Source organism: Thamnophis elegans, chromosome 4, assembly GCF_009769535.1.
Source record: "Thamnophis elegans isolate rThaEle1 chromosome 4, rThaEle1.pri, whole genome shotgun sequence".
In the NCBI taxonomy this organism is placed as follows: Eukaryota; Metazoa; Chordata; class Lepidosauria; order Squamata; family Colubridae; genus Thamnophis; species Thamnophis elegans.
The window spans coordinates 95,223,966-95,237,637 of NC_045544.1; positions in this window are offsets into that span (position 1 = coordinate 95,223,966).

Below are 13,672 nucleotides of genomic sequence, written 5' to 3' on the forward strand. Positions count from 1 at the left end.
ATGTCTTGGCGACGTTTCGACGAAGTCTCATTCGTCATCTTCAGGCTTGTTGCTTCCAGGAGCAATGTGAGATCTCGGCTGTTTCTTCCTTTTAACTGCCAGTGGAGGTTTGAACTGATTGGGTGGGAGCTTGGCTGTGTCCTGATTGGGTGGAGGTGTTCAAATCCCAGTAAGGGTATGGCTAGCTGATGAGAGCTAAATAGCTTGAAATAGATCTATACTAGTCTCCCTTTATTTATTTATCAGCACAAATAAAAATAAAAAACACAAATATAACAAAGGCAACAGTAAAAATATTGGGTTTCTGTCGTGATGGACTCTTGTGACGAGCCGATTGACAGATGTTGGAAGCAGTTAGCTTCCTCCCATAGTTGGGGCTTACCAGGGGTTGTACATATATATATACACATACATACATACATACATACATACATACATACATGTTATATTTATGCTGATAAATAAATTTATTTATTTATCAGCATAAATATAACAAATGTAACAAAAAAGGCAACAGTAAAAAATATTGGGTTTCTGTCTGGATGGTCTCTTGTGACGAGCCGAAGACAGAGAGTGGAAGTGTGACCTTCCTCCCATATTTGGGCATACCAGGGGTTGTGACTTTAAATATATATATATTCAGGTGTTGGCGTATTTGTGTCTTTTCCCATGTAAGATTGACAGTATCTTGGTGATGTTTTGACGAGGTCACACTCGTCATCTTCAGGTGCCTTTGGCTTCGTGCTTGTGTAAGCAAAGCATGATCGGAGCTGCCATTTATTTATATATTTATATTTATATTTATATTATTTATATTTATATTTATATTTATATTTATATTTATATTTATATTTATATTATTTATATTTATATTTATATTTATATTTATATTTATATTTATATTTATATTTATATTTATATTTATATTTATATTTATATTTATTTATATTTATATTTATATTTATATTTATATTTATATTTATATTTATATTTATATTTATATTTATATTTATTTATATTTATATTTATATTATTTATATTATTCATATTTATATTTATATTTATGTACATGTACATATAGTTATTATGCAATAATTTGCCCTTTATCATTCCTGTTAAGTAGTACAATTTCTCCCTTCTGTTTATTTTAGAAGTATTTTTTAAAAAAAAGATCATGATTATAAATAGGCAAGCTTTACATGAGTTATCATCTGGTTCTGCATTCTAATTTCCATTCAATAAAATCCCAGATTCAACTTCAGTTGAAAACCCCAAAAAAGTCATTGTCGACAATGGGAATTGACTGAATCAGTCAACATCTGAAGGGGATATAGGAGAGAACCATGAATATAATCATTAATGCCTTTGTGGACAAATGGAAAATTAAGAATATATTGTATAATCCATAACGTATTTAAGCAAAAGATAGCAGTTGTTTTTGAGAGAGGTGCATCACATATCAAATCACATATCAAAGAGTTGATGTAGCCATGACAATGTTTAAACTGGATTTAGACTTAAATGAAATTACACTTGATTAAAAACAGTGTGATTATCTCATGTTGTTTACCTTTATTCTTTTTGCCTTCTATCGTATTAAACATTGAAAAGAATAGCTCAGGAATTTGGGAGCTTTACAATTTTAGATTCTATGACTCCAAACTTCTATCTACTTAGAGACTCAGCAAATCAACATTATCTTTGAATGCAATTAGAAATCCATTAACACAGTTCGCTCAGCAACATATCACTTTTCAGGCATTTTTTTTATACAATGTCAAGTCTGCTCCAGAAATTTTTACAACTAGGACTGCAGGAAAAACCAGGACTGCAGGAAAAAAAGATTTTGATAAGCTTCTTATGGACAATTGAAATATTAAGATAGAATCCCATATGCCATGCCTATCCATATTTGTGCAGAAAGCCTTTCATCCTGCCAGTTTATGTGTTTTAATAAATTTGCCAATCAGAACATTTTCTTGATAGGTATACCCTGAGAGCAATATAAAATTAACCCCCCCCACACACACACACTGATATTTTATTTATTTATTTATTTATTTATTTATTTATTTATTTATTTATTTATTTATTTATTTATTTATTTATTTATTTATTTATTTGTCTTGTATGCCGCCCACTCCCGAAGGACTCCGGGCAGCTTACAATAAACAGAGGAAGGGGATAAATAGACAGACAGACAAACAACAGTTTAAAATACACAACATTCATAGTTATAGTGGGGCTGGCTATTTCAACAGCCCCCCAGCCTGCCGGAGCAGCCAGATCTTAGAGTAGTAAGGGTCCGGATCTCCATGGAGAGCTCGTTCCAGAGGGCTGGAGCTGCAACAGAGAAAGCTCTCCCCTGGGGAGTCGCCAGCCGGCATTGGCTGGCAGATGGAATCCGGAGGAGGCCTAGTCTGTGCGATCTGATCAGTCTATGGGAGGTAATTGGCAGGAGGCGGTCTCTCAGGTACCCAGGTCCGATGCCATGTAGGGCTTTATAAGTAATGACTAGCATCTTGAAGCGAGTCTGGAGACTAAAGGGTAGCCAGTGCAGCTCGCGGAGGATAGGTGTAACGTGGGTGTACCTGGGTGCACCCACGATCGCTCGCGTGGCTGCATTCTGGACTAGCTGAAGTCTTTGAACACTCTTCAAGGGCAGCCCCATGTAGAGCGTGTTACAGTAATCCAGTCTTGAGGTCACAAGGGCGTGAGTCTGAAAGTCACAAGGCCGTGAGTCTGAAGGGCCTCCCGATCCAGGTAGGGTCGCAATTGGTGCACCAGGCGAATCTGGGCAAAGGTCCCCTGGTCACAGCCGACAAATGGTGTTCTAAAGTCAGCTGGGGATCCAGGAGGACTCCCAAATTGCAAACCCTCTCTGAGGGGCGTATAATTTCACCCCCCAGCCTGAGAGATGGAATACTTGGCCAATCTTTGGGAGGGAACATGAGTAGCCACTCGGTCTTGTCTAGATTGAGTGCCAACTTGTTTACTCCCATCCAAACCCTAACAGACTCCAGGCACTGGCACATCACTTCTACTGCTTCACTGAGTTGGCACGGGGCGGACAGATACAACTGGGTATCGTCCACATATTGGTGGTACTTAATCCCGTGCCGGCGTATGATCTCACCCAGCGGCTTCATGTAGATGTTAAATAGGAGGGGGAACAGGACCGAACCCTGCGGCACCCCATATTTGAGGGGCCTAGGGGTCGACCTCTGCCCTCTGCCAATCATATGAATGATTGTTTAATGTTTAGCTCTTGCTTTTAAGTAATGCATTTTGTGAATGCCCCAACACTGGAAGTCTTTAAGAAGATATTGAATAGCCATTTGTCTGAAACGGTATAGGGTTTCCTGCCTAGGCAGGGGGTTGGACTAGAAGACCTCCAAGGTCCCTTCCAACTCTGCTATTGTATTGTATTATTTTCTGCAATAAAGCCCCCATACACACAATGTCAGGATCATGGAATGCTAGGAAGATTATGTTCCAAACTGACATACAGCAATACTGCACATACCAGTAGCAGGAACGTGCAGTCAGGGGAGGCAGGGGAGGCAGAGCCTCACCACTATCATCATGAAAAGAAAAAAAATGTAAAAGGAAAAAGGCTGAGCTAGTTGCTGCCAGAGTCACCGTGGATGACCCTGCTTAGTGCTTAACTGTTTAAAAAAGCCTCTTAAAAAGCACCCTCTATAGGAGGCGGCAGGAGAACGAGGTGCCTCATCTAGTCTGACTTTATGATCACTCGAGCCGAGCTAAGCAAGGGTTAAAAGCTGAAAAATTCCTTATGTAGGTGAGGCACGTCATCCTCCTGCCTACTGTAGAAGGCGTTTTTAGAGGCTTTTTAAAGGCTGTGGGAGCAGCTAACTCAGTCTGACCTCAGAACTCATGCCTTTTTCCTTTTACATTTTTTTTTCTTTTCATGATGGCAGACAAGAGCAGAGTTGAAATCCTCTCTGAAACAGCTGGAAAAGGTGCATGTGTGGGGAGGGGGGAGGAATTCAAAAAGTTTGATTGCATGCAGAGCCACGTTGCCTTTTCAAAAACACATACATATACAGCTGGATAAAAATATATAAGCCCAGCTTCACTGATTACAAGTTTGAAAAGGCAACGTGGCTCCACCTGCAATCAAAGGCTCGGATCGGAAGGCAGCAGGGGAATGGGGGTGGTATGGCAGAGGAGGTGCTTTCAAGCCATTGGAAAATATATCCAATCCAACTTCTGTCTTTGTGTTTGTTTGAGAGTGAGTGAGTGAGTGAGTGAGTGAGTGATGCAACTTCTCTGGGTGTGTGTGTGTGTTTGAGAGAGGGGGAGGGAGGGAGAGATGGAGGAAGGAGGGGGAGGGAGAAGAAAAAGAACGAAGGAAAACTTATTTCGCAAAGGAGAAAAAATGCTGTCACTTTAAATTGGAACTGAGCATGCCTGGCTGTGGAATTCTGGGAGTTGAAGTCCACAAGTCTAAAAAAATTTGAAACACCTGTGTCAGTGCCTCACTAGCCATAAACCTCACTGCACATCACTTACCAGTAGTTAGAGGAATGAAGCCATACAGCTATTACTGTTCATAGCAAAAACTTCCTAGGCATTGAGAAATTCAAAGCAACTTATTTCTCATCAAGAAGAATTTCAGAACAGGAAACAGAATCCAAATAGAAACCATTCAAGGTGGGCTTTGGCTTTGAGATCATTTTGACTTCATTTTTAGTTGATTTTCAGAATAATTTTAACGTAATTCAACATTAAGGATGAATTTGAAACTTAATCTATTAAAGATCATGGTTCTTTTTGCTCAAAAAGAAAACAGAATGAACTAGTATAATTTGTACATACAGGATGAGAAATCAGAGCAAGTAGAATTTTTCGTACCAAGTAGAATGTTTACTAAGGAGGGGGAAATGAATAAAGAATGTATAGAGAAATTTAAAAGTGTTAAGAATTGGCAGAAAGGTAGTGAACAGTATGCCATATGTCACAAAGAATGAATATTTGTTAAAAGAAGTAAATATGTGTATCTAAGGGCTTCTGCCAATGTTAATTTACAAATCTGAGCCCTGGGATTGCCAGGAGGTCTTTAAAAGGTGAATGCACTGAGAATGGACTACTCAGGTGGGATACTCAAGTGTAATAGAACAAAAAGGATCAAGAATGAGGAATAATTTTAACTGAGTGATCATGAAGAAAGAAATACATTGAGGTGGTTTGGTCCAGAGGTGGGTTGCCAATTTTTCTACTATATGTTTGCTCCACTTTTGTTGCTATGTTTGGTTTTAATCTTATAACTGTGTGTAAATTTGTACCTGTTTAGAGTTAAACAGGTTTAGAGTGCATTTAAGGCTAGTAAAATAATAAACTAATATAACAGTAATTCAATGGTAATATGCTCCAGTACTGTGGCTGTTCTATGATGCTGAAGTATAAGTGTAATCTTTTTTGTCATTGTACTTAAATACAACAAAATTGGTACAGTCTTCCTATAGAGTTTAGTCTTTATAGAACCTTCTATTTAGTCTTCATTTAGCATGTAGTCTTCATATGAAGTCTAGCAACTTTGTTTCTCTAATAAATAAAGAATAAAAGGACAGGACCTCTGTGGTTTTTGTTTTTTAACATGTATATCATTGACTTTGAGGGAGGGGGGCTGGGAGGGGGACTCTAAACCTGTGCTCAGGTGTCTGGTCACAAAGGCACCAGTGTTCATCAGCAAATGAAAACGTCAATACCAGCCTTTTTTTCTAAAAAGATTCAGATCAGTGTCACCCATCAGAATTGAAGCATCAACAGATCATTAATGCCATTAAAAAGGAGAAACAAATTCTCTTCCAATGCCTTGTAATTTTTTTCCATATTTATAAATCACTCAAAATTAGCAATAATCAGGAACCAGCCTTCAGATGAAATTGTATAACATGCAGACATACCAAATAATTTCAACTGGGAAAGACAAATACAAACATAATGTACTTATTTTTCCCTTAAGTAAATTGCGGTAGGAAGATTCCCAGAAAAAAATTAACATATTCTTGCCAGGACAGGGAAAGGTACTCAATACTACTAAAAAAAATGAAGATCAGCAGCATACAAATATAATAGAATGAATGGAATGGAATGGAATCGGTCCAGTAAATAGGATATCTTTTAAATCAAATTGAAAAACCTTGCCTAAAAGATGCCCATTCTGCTCCCTTCCTCCAGTGATATAGGGATTAATAATCGGGGGGGGGGGGGGTCAAATATCCCAAAATGGTCATTTTCTGCTCTTCAAATCTCTATCAGACTCAATTCAGTAGAATACAAAATGCTGTCTTAATAAACAATATTCATGTTAAGATACTAACGGCTCACTTTGACTTTGCATTTAGACAACAGACCAATTTTGTAGCAAAATCCACAGTGCAATTCCAGAGAGATTTGAGAACATTCTTTGGGTATTTCTTGGATAGATAGTTCTTTGGGAATTCTCTCCTATATCTCTCCAAATGCAACTTTTCACGTTTACAAGAGAGAAACTTGTTTGGCAGGGCAGCACAGCATGACCTGGAAATCCTGTTACTTGTGCAGGGGAGGATTTTATTAATGGCTTCGTGAGAGGAAGGTTCTATGGGACATCTCAAAATAGTTATCCAGCATTTATGATAGTGTTTCTCAACTTTTGTATCTCTAAGATGTAGGATTTCAACTCTCAGAATTCCCTACCAAGCCTGAGACTCTGGTTTATGGCATTAGAAGTGCAAACTATAAATGACTTATGTGAACCTACATCCGTAGCAAAAGGAGAGATTAGTTAGGTTCTCTGGCTGGGTTTATAGATGATGATGATGATGATGATGACACCATCAAATCAAAGGACTCAAATATATAAAGTTAAACCATCACAAGAATATGCAACCAAATCCAGAAATATTGGGAAAACATACAAAGAAATTCCTACTACCCATCTACTGGAAAATTAATGTGAGCAATATCTAGTTTAGTTTACACCCAGCACACTAGCAGTCAATTCCTCTGTCCAGCTCAGGGCAAATACACAGACTGTTCAGTTTGACAAGCAAAACTAGAGCTTGATGTTTATTTATTAAACATCAGCAAGCATCACTTTAGTTACCTAGTAAAACAAGACAAAAGACAGCAAAAGCAGGGAGACAGACACCAACAGTCGGCAAGAGATAAAAAGGGTGGAGAACTTAAGAGCAACAATCTACATTATCTCGATATTTCTATATCTATCGAAAGGCAAAGAACTTTCCACTGCCACTGGAAACAATATTGCAAATAATTAGCAGGGACAATCCAAAAGGAAATATACTTGATTATTCCAGCCTTAACTCTTTTATATGCATAACAGCAGCAAAATAGAGATAGAAAGTAGGACACCAGGTCATCCTTCCTCTATTCTGAATCATGAAGGAAACAATTTGGTGGATGGGAATAATGTATCCAACACCATCATCAATCAAGTAATATCATTAATTATCCTGGCTTCTTACCTGTTTTAAAAGCAAAATTTTAAAACTTTTCTAAAAGATAGCACTTAGGATCAATTGAATCTTGGGAGAATAGTATTTGCAGTTCAATCCAAAGTACTGACAGATGTTTCTCTCTCCTGGTGCAAAGCGAAAATATCTGCTGTGGATGGAGGCATCAGGAAGGGCATATGGCCAGTAAGCATTCGCTCCATTCAGTCACTCTGACGCTTCCCCAAATTGTGGGATTACAGAGTCATAAAAAGAAAAACAACCTTACAACATTTTCTAGTTTGGGTTTAATGTAATAATGTGAACTAACTCATTTATGGCCTAGCATTGTATATGAATCAGGCCATACTGGTTTGCTCAACAAACCACAGTTTAACAAAATGTTAGAATATTTTGGGAATATATTGGGAGGCATAAATAAGCCCCCTCCACAAGTACACAGGAATATCCTTGCAAACAGCAGTGTATAAAATAAGTCTAGAAAATACTAAAAAAAGCTTAATAAAACATTGTTGTGCAATAGACCTAGCCATTTTTGTATGAATAACTGAATGATCCCTGCAAATCCATGTATCAAGCATTCAGGTAATGCCATCTAGATCAGTGGCCCCAAACCTTTGGGCACCAGGGATCGGTTCCATGGGGAGAGCCTTTTCTGTGGACCGGAGGGGGCATGATTTCATGTGCCCCCTGCATCCTGTGGATGGGGCTTTACTTGTTTGCGCAGCCTGCTTTCTGGCCTGCTGTGGACCAGTACTTCCAGGTGACATCACTTCACTACTAACCAGGCTTTGTTTTTTTGTATTTTGTTCAATGCAGAATTGTTAAATGCGAAACACCAGAGAAATTTACATCAGAGAAGACCCCGCTACATCCCTTCTCAAGGCGGGGGGGGGGGGGGTCAGACACAGTGTCCCTTTAGGTATGTTGGTGAGCACTGGAACAGAAATTTTGTCTCATTATCAGTTCAGTTGCAAATACTTGAAATAACATTCAACTGTTAATGGATTGAAAAAAAAATATATTTTGCACTGCACGGAACTTTGTTACATCTGCTCAAGAATGATTTACATGAGACTGCTTAATGATTGTTGTTATTGTTTAGATTTATTATAGCCACAAGATCTGTTTCCCTGGAAAAGAGGATAGTATTAATGGCCTGGACAAGTGGGTAAAAAAAGGAATATCCATGCTGCACGCCATCTTAGTCTTGCCACTGCACTTCTAAAGAGAGGTATGAGAGAGCTGAGTGGGATGATGACGGATGAAGTTTCCGCTTGTAAATCTAAGGCCTTATCTTCATCTTTGCCTCCTGGGAGTCAATTCACAGGTGGTTTGGCAAGAAAAGGCAGCTGCTCAGGTTGTAACATCCATACAGGTAAGGTGTTGCCTCAAGGGTGGAAAAGTTTATCTCTTAGGGAAGGTTTTTGAAACTGTATATCTATTCTCTGGGACCAGATAAAGTGTAATATCATTTCATGGTGGTATTCACAAGCAATACTAGTTCAGCTGTCTCTAGCTACTTTACAACCCCATTGATGAAGAACTAGAATTAAAGTGTTGGAAGCTTTCCTTGCCTTTTCTTTGGAAAGTTACAGTCAGTAAAAAGTTCCTCATTCTGGAGGAGAGAGGAAAGGAGAGGGAAAGAAGAAAGAGGAAAGGAGAGGAAGATAGGGAGGGGAAGGAAGAGTAGGAGATAGGTTATGAAGGGGAAGAAGAGGAGAGACACAGGGGAGAGGAAGGGAAGAAGAAAAGGGAAAGGAGAGGAGGAAAGATGAAAGTAGAGAAGAAGGGAGGGAGGGAGGAAAGGAAAGTAGGGTTGTGGTAAAATAAAATAGGTGTGTGGGATGGTAAACAAAGCAATCCCGATTATATATTTTAATTTTTATATGGAAAAATGAATGTTCAAAATTGTTAATATACAATGTGAATAATAACTATGAGAATGTATACCTGTAAATGTATGTATGAGATTAAAAATAAAAAGATTTTTATTGAAAAATGAAAAATAAAAATAAAAGTTCCTCACTCTGTTGAATGCAGCTGCTTTCACTGCTGAAAGTTTAGTCAGTCAGACAAGATACAGCTTCTTTCAAGTTCTGAATCCAGGTCCACAAATTTGGGGCAACCCTGGTTAAAACAATGCCAGATTTAAGGTTTCTACTCTGCCTTATAGCCGCACCCTTTCTAGTCTGATTTCCAACATGTATATTTTGTGCCACGGTTCTGCCGTGAGCCATCCAGGCACAAGTAACAACTGAAATAATTAAAATAAACTGAAACGGTCCTAATTTGACGGAGGTCTAAGAACAAAAGAGGAGCTCAGGCATACCTGCAGGGCAGGAAGAAAAAGGTCAAAATGATAGCTGAGCTGGTGCAGTCAAAGCTATGCCTGTTTTCTATGTGTGTCACATCCGCACATAAAATCAAGCAGAACTTCAGTCATATTATTCCAGTTGGTGTGGTTTTTTTAAAACCTGTATCTACTCGGGGAAGAGCTAGTCCTTGGGTCATGTTCCTTGGGAGAAGGAAAGAGGTAAAAGGTTTTTTTTTTAAGTAATGCATTAACATTTTATCCTCTTTGATTAAATGGTGCCTCAGAGCTAAAACAAAGCTAACTGAAAAGCACACCAATCTCATGGATATATCCTGAGGCACTGAGGCACATTTGAGGCAGGCAATACACGTGCATTTGTCATTATTCATGCTGTATTGAAATAGAGGCTATGTGAATCCTGCAGATGATAGTTACAAGAAGAGGAACTCTGTGAGGGAAACAGAGAAAAATGTCAAAAGGAGTGAGGGCTGGGTAATTGGGAGATGGAATAAAGATTATCAGAGAGAAAAGTGATGGCTCTGGGATCAATCAGGCCTAAACACACTACAAGCATTGTGAGGTTGGTATGAAGCATGGTTCATGAAGCAGAATAGAAATCCACAACAATTAATCATACTAAAATCCTTCCTGTGTGTGCATGCGTGCGTGAGTGTGTGTCTGTGTGTCTGTGTGTGTTATTGGTATTAAATAAATGCACACTCATTACACATTCAGTGACACGGTATGCAAGCATACAGTCATGCCTAACCTGTGACCAGCCAACCCAAATGTAGACTGTACATAAAAGAAGCTGATCAAAAAGGTTTTTTGAGTTTATTTTGCCTTGAATAGCAAAAATAGATCCTTGTCCTATTATAGTATTTAATTAGCACAGCAAGACAAACATTCTATTACAATGGTTATTGTTTTTACATGAGCAACCAGCTTTCTTCTGTTATTATTTTCAGATCAGAAATTAGTGACATTTGATATCATTTTTGTCTCCTTTTTTTCCTATTCTAATATCAAACAGACTCCAGATTTGTGAAGTTTATGGACACTGACTCAAACCTATATTTTAAGATTTTTTTTTCAAAATAAGCTTTTATTAATTTACAGCACTTAAAAAGCCATAGCTATGTTGTACAGTTAAGTAAAATAAATACTATGTTTCAGTGGTGAAATTCATTTTTTCTTTACTATCAGTTCTGTGGGTGTGGCTTAGTGGGCATGGCAGGTGAAGGATACTGCAAAATCTCCATTCCCACCCCACTCTGGGGCCAGTAGGAGGTGGTATTTGCCAGTTCTCCGAACTACTCAAAATTTCCACTACCGGTTCTCCAGAACCTGTCAGAACCTGATGGATTTCACCCCTGCTATGTTCCTGTATCCTCTCCCCACCCTTAAAAAAATGGAACACATAACATAGAATAACAAAATTAGAAGGGACCTTTTGAGGTCTTCTGGTCCAATCCCCTGCTTGAGCAATAGACCTCCTACCATTCTGGGGAAAATTGTTGTCCAATTTCTTCTTGAAAGCCTCCAGTGATAGAGCACCCATCATTTCCAGAGGCAAGCCATTCTACTGATTAATTGTTCTGTCAGGAAATTTCTCCTTAGTTCTCGATTGGATCTCTCTTTAATGGTCTTCCACCCATTATACCTTGTCCTGCCCTAAATCACTTTGAAGAATAGGTTCACCCCCTTCATGAGAACCCCTCAAGTACTGTGAGACTGCCATTATGTCACTCCTAGACTATTTCTTCCTTAGAGTAGCTAGTTGTCACAACCTTTCATTATATGGTTAGCTTCCAGACCCTTTATCATCTTTGTTGCTCTTCTGTGTATACTTTCTAGAGTCTCAGCATCATTTTGTAACATGGTGACCTGCATTGGATGCAGTATTTCAAATGTGATCTCATCCATGCAGTTAAAAAAAAACAGCACTAGCTGCCACACTAAGTTATTTCTCTTATTGTTTTATGAATACCTGGCCAAAGCTGGGCTGAAAACTATGATGCTATCTAAACTATGACTCTATTCCAATTACTGGTTTTCAATCAGTTGGAGCTAAGCAGCCACCACTAGAAAGAGTTGGCAAAACAGTTCAGTTAAAATTGGATCTGACCGAAAAGAAGGCTCAGTAGAAACATCTCTGTGAGGACTACGAGCATAGGCTTTCCAAGCAGAGGGAAGACCTGAAGGAGTGCAATACTAGGTATTGGTGCCTGGAGGCTCAGTGGACTGAGATGGTCAGCCAGTTCCAGGCCCTGATACAGTCCCACTGGAACAAGACCCTTTGCCACCAGTGGTGCTTCCCTCCAGCCTTCGCCCAAAGCCCTGCACCAAGAGGCTGAAGCAGACCCCAAGTCAGAATTTCTGCCCTCCTCTGACCAGCAAAAAAATACCCCGAAGGGGGAGACTCTCTGCATCAACACAAACATTCATTGTACATATCCATCCCAGGGGCCATAGTTTGAGGACCCCTGATTTGGTGCAATATAAAAAATGCAAATAATTTTTCTGTGAACCACCCAAAAATTTTCATGACCACTAGTGGTCCACGGACCACCAGTTGGTGACCATTGTTGTAAAGTCCATTTGTAGCATTAAAGTCCTCTGCCCTGGAGACGGGAAATAATTCTGGAAGCAAATATCCATATTAGGAATGAATGAAATGCTTCAGTATGCTAGATTTTTTTAAAATAATACAGTTGTAGGTTACACAAATGCAAAGTAGCAGTAATGAATATATAAGATTGAGATACAAGATGACAGCTAAGACTCTTAGGTTGCTGCTGTGGTTCCAGCACTCTGGCACAGTTTGTACTGTGATATGTGCTCTGATCCTCCTTTCATCACATCGTTACAACTTAGTTGCTGGGTCAGGAACTGAAATTTTAATTTTAATTCCTCATAATATTTCCACACTCATTTTGGAAGATGACTCCACCATCTCTTCCCCATCCCCCATCCCCGCCCTTCACTTATGTGAAGGCAAGCAAGTTCACTTCAGAGGTAGTATTCAGCAGGTTCTGACCAGTTCTGGAGAACTGGTAGAGGATATTTTGAGTAGTTCAGAGAACTGGTAAATACCACCTCTGACTGGCATCTATTCTCTGCCTCCCGAGTCCCAGCTGATCAGGAGGGAATGGGGATTTTGCAGTAATTTTCCCCTGAAGTAGGGAGGGAAGGAAGATTTTACAGTATCCTTCTCCTGCCACACCCACCAAGCCACGCCCACAAAACCAGTAATAAAACATTTTGAATCCCACCATTGGTTCACTTCCAATAGCATTTTATTTACACAGATTTCAGCATCAGACTGTCAGGTTCGTTCACCTTCTTATATGATTTATACATCCAGTCAGGTGACACTTGAAAATTTTCACTTTGATGTCCAAACGTAAATATTTAAGTAAGGCCAGTATGATCTATGGACTGTTAAGAACTGGGCACACAGCTGGAGGTGAGTGGCAAATGAACAAAAGAAACTGAAACCATCGCCCCTCCTCCTCCCAGTCGATGGAAAAATTGTCTTTCACAAACCCAGTTCCTGGTGCCAAAAAGATTGGCGACTGCTGAAGTAAGAAACAAACTCAGGCCTTAAAAATTGACATTCATAAACACATACTGTATAAGTATTCCATTTTGCCCATCAAAAAACTGGCATCTGATCCTTAAGTATGGAGGGAAACAGTACAATAGGCATTAAAATATATTATTCCTTCTGTTGCTGCTCTTTTTCTTCCTTCTGTTTGGCTTTAACCTGTTGTAGGAGATATTTATGTAAAGCTGAAAGAAATAAGTGTCCAAAATTATAGAAATATAAGGAGTAACGTCTGCTGAAAGCCAAGCCATATGGGAGGCT